At 40.8% G+C, this 3,846-nt stretch overlaps 1 pseudogene; it reads right to left on the reverse strand.

Annotated features, from left to right (window-relative positions):
- Window positions 1–554: 554 nt before the first annotated feature.
- Window positions 555–3,100, reverse strand: LOC118779725 (annotated as a pseudogene).
- Between the last annotated feature and the right edge of the window lie 746 nt (window positions 3,101–3,846).

Below are 3,846 nucleotides of genomic sequence, written 5' to 3' on the forward strand. Positions count from 1 at the left end.
CTGCAAACAATCGAATCCACTGCACAATCTTCTGTTCAAATCTGATTTATGCCATGCAGGGAATATGTAAACATGACACAGAAAAAACTATAACAACTGATAGTGCTTGAAATTGTCATTTGGCAGCAAATCAGTACTAACAAATAATGATTCCAAAATGCGCAACGAAATAAAACTGGACGATAAACCGAAGTCAAAAATATGAGAATCGCACATAGCAAGCCTAAGTGTATATTTCACGTTTTCACAAACAAATCGGATAATTGAAAAAACCTATCTAGCGTGTAAAATGCATTCATCTTAAACTTTCGTATAATGTTCAGAAAAGATTATTAAAGTCTGTCATCCTTTGCTGGTTTTGATAGTGGGAGCATAATATAAGAACAAAACACGAACACAAAAATCCATCATCAGTCCAATCGTTTCGTTACACGACTTAACTCTTTTCATCTTGATTCCGTGTTGACATCGTCTCCCGCTTCAGCCCACGGAAGGTGAATTAATAATAACTTCAATACTGATGATTATCTGAAGTACAGATCAGAGTTTAATGTTCACAACAGAGGGTTGCCGGAGAAATACTGCAAACGATCCCGGCTTAATTTCTTTTCTTTCATTCTTCTGTTCTGGAACCAGATTTTGACCTGGCGGTCGGTGAGGTTCAGCATTCTGGAAAGCTGCAGCCGTTTCTCTTTGTTGATGTACACGTTAAAGAAGAACTCTCGTTCCAGTTCCCGGATCTGGAACTTGGAGTATGGGCATCTCTTCTTCCTTGTGCGTGGGGTACCTTTAAACACCAGCGAAACAAGAAAAGCAAAGTCAATAGCGTTTCTAGTTTCAATCCACTAGATTACTCATACAAAATGTGAAGCGTGGGTAAACTACTCTAAGGCACAAGTGTGGTGATCTTGAATTCTGGGTTATGGGGAATTCTGGATTTATTTTAATAATGGCTGTATTAAGGCATGCGCTGTTGTGTTTTTCCTTGTGTTTACAATTCCTTAATTTCATGTTCGCCATTTCACTAAGCTGTAGTGTATTCCTCTCATCACCATCTGCAGTTCAGCTGAAACAAAACGTGTCCATGTTGATAACATAGGCAATTGCAATGGCTCATCTGGTTCATCACCTGTCAGTGCAGCTCAGAACAGAAAGTATTCGTTTTCTGTCTTTAAGCCTGTATATGTGATGTTTTAAAAGCATAGCTGCAAATACATGTTACACTGTATCCAGTTTAACTCGTCTTACATTTTTCTATTGTTATTCCAAATAGGCTATGTATTTGTCTTTTTTCGTTCAACACGCGTGATGTCGTCAGCTATGGCCGAATATTCAACGGGGTCATTAACAAAACTAATCATTAAATCATTTAAAAGACACTGTTATCAAGGACAAGTTACATCACATGGCACACATGAATACAAATAATCCAAATCAAAAATGCTTCGCAGACTGCCAACGACTGTTTGGCCTTAGTGAATCTGTATTGTGAGAATCAATGCGACAGCTTATTAATCGAAAAGGTCTTACCCCAGCCCATTAGAACAGTAACGGTGAAATGATAGCAATATTCGTTTAGCACACATTCTGTCCTGTTGAATGTTTTTAAGAAATAAATGGAATTTGTCGTTGCACTTGCACAGGTCGATTGTAAAAATGCATTAACGTACCATATGAGGTAAAGAATTTAATCATTTAATTAATTCATAATCATTTAATTAATTCATAATCATTTAATCATTTTTGATCATTTTGAAAGCAAGAGTGTGGAAGGAACCGGATAAGAAGGCAGTTACCTATAACGAAAATTTTATACACATTTGCTGACTTTTTCCAAACTACCAAGGTCTCTTGCATGTTAAGACTGCAAACAACGCGTCCCAGATAAGGTAATGGGTTAGCTAGTTTGCATGCAGACTGCTAAAAAATTTCGCAGAACGCCAAAAGTAGTGTTCTGCCCAATTGGTTTTTACCCTCGACAGCCCAGCGAAAATCCCTTAAAATGCCCAACGCAAGTTCATGATCAAAGTTAGCATTTGTCACAATAGCTTGCTCTTAAAATTTCACAGACTCTGAGATAGCTGCGCCTGTGTATAACATCCCATTTTTTCAAAGCGCTTTCCCATCGTAAAAATTCTTCCCGTTGGAAGAAAGAGCTTTGTAGGTTATAATAAAATCCTTTGAATGCTTATAAAACTCCACATAAAATCTGACCGACAAAACACCGGGCTAGTCCCTTAACCTTTTTTTTCATTTACAGCTTCGATACCTACTCGAGTGGCTGTTCTTGCTGGCGCTGCCGTCCTTCGCGCCCGAGGAAGAGGCGCACGATCCCGAATTCATGTTTTCTTCCTCATCCTCTGGGTCCTTTTCCGGGTCCGCGGCGCTGGGGAGTGAGGCGGGCTGCTCGGACTGCGATTCCAATTCGCTCGCGTCCCTCTTTTGCAAACAGGTCTCTATTTGGTTGTCTGCACCGCAATGTGCGCTCTCGAAAAAGCGGTCAAAGCTTTGAGGAAGGACGTTGTTTTTCCCCACGCCGGAGTAAAACCCCGTGGAAGGATGGTTAGCGCTTGGGTGGTGATGGTGATGGTGATGGCTGTAGACACTGTCGTTTTTCATAAGCATTTCTGTCATGGTGGATGCCGGAAGACAGTCTCTGTGCACCAGGTCGTCTCCTGAATAGCAGGATGCATAATTATTTCTGTGGTGCCATTTACCAGAAGGGTCCAAACCGTAGGAAACGTCCCGAACCGGCTGTACTTGAGATAGATTTGTGGAATAAGGGTAGGTGATTTGCCGCGACGAGGCCTGTGGCAAAAACGAAGAGACGGCAGAAAATTCGGGGACATAATAGGTGCAGCTGGGGAGGTAGAGGTTGGAAGCACAGCCCGCTCTGTCCGCAAACTCGGAAGTCCTGTCTTTGCGCGTCTGGGAGCAAAAGTTGCCCAGATTCACCGAGTTAAACATCTCTCTCCTGTTCTCGACACTATTGATAGATGTTTTGGTTTCGAACAGCAGAAGGGGGAATTTGGGAAGGCGCGGTGACGCGCTATTCGTCTAAGTCGCCCCTAGACACGTGATCGAAAGTAGATATTGTCATATATCAATTTGAAGCACTTAGATGCGTAGGAGTGGTTCACTTAGGTAGGATCCAGAAGGTTCAAACGATTGGTTCAAAACACTGTAGGAGCATTATGAAAATCAATAGCAGATTTCTGACCGCTTACTTATGGCACTCCCCTTAGCAGTCTCTAGAGGCATCATTTCGAGCAAAATAAATAAATAAATAGGAACAAGGTGCAATACACAACTAATATTTCAATTGCATTTAATACGTTTTGCAGGTAAGATTATTATAATTATTATTACTGTTGTTGCTATTGCTGTTATTGTTGTTACTGTGGAGATTATTAACATTTGCAGTAGTTGCAATAGTAGTAGTCTCTCACCTATAATGTTATCTTCCAATAGTCCATTTCCACAGAAAAAGAGTTTAGTAGTTGAATGTTGGGTGTTTGAACAATGTCAAACTCTTTCATTCGTATGAACATCCCATGGCCGTAGTTCTGTACAGCACCTGAATTCTGTCTTGAGGAGGTGCGCCTCTGAGACATATGTGAGAAATATCAGCCTTGCTTGCGCCACACGTAATGAATATTCCCCTAAGCCCTTCAGTCAAACTATTGAATGGAAAAAAATACAATCGTTTTTCACTGGAGGTACTGGACAGTCGCCGGAAAGGCTCGTTGTGGTTGCTAACCTTTGGATATCATTTAGAATATCACATACATGGATCACTAATTATTATTCATTAGAAAACCCCTTTACTTTATGGTCTTACGTTTC

This window comes from Megalops cyprinoides, chromosome 6 (assembly GCF_013368585.1).
Source record: "Megalops cyprinoides isolate fMegCyp1 chromosome 6, fMegCyp1.pri, whole genome shotgun sequence".
NCBI classification, from domain to species: domain Eukaryota; kingdom Metazoa; phylum Chordata; class Actinopteri; order Elopiformes; family Megalopidae; genus Megalops; species Megalops cyprinoides.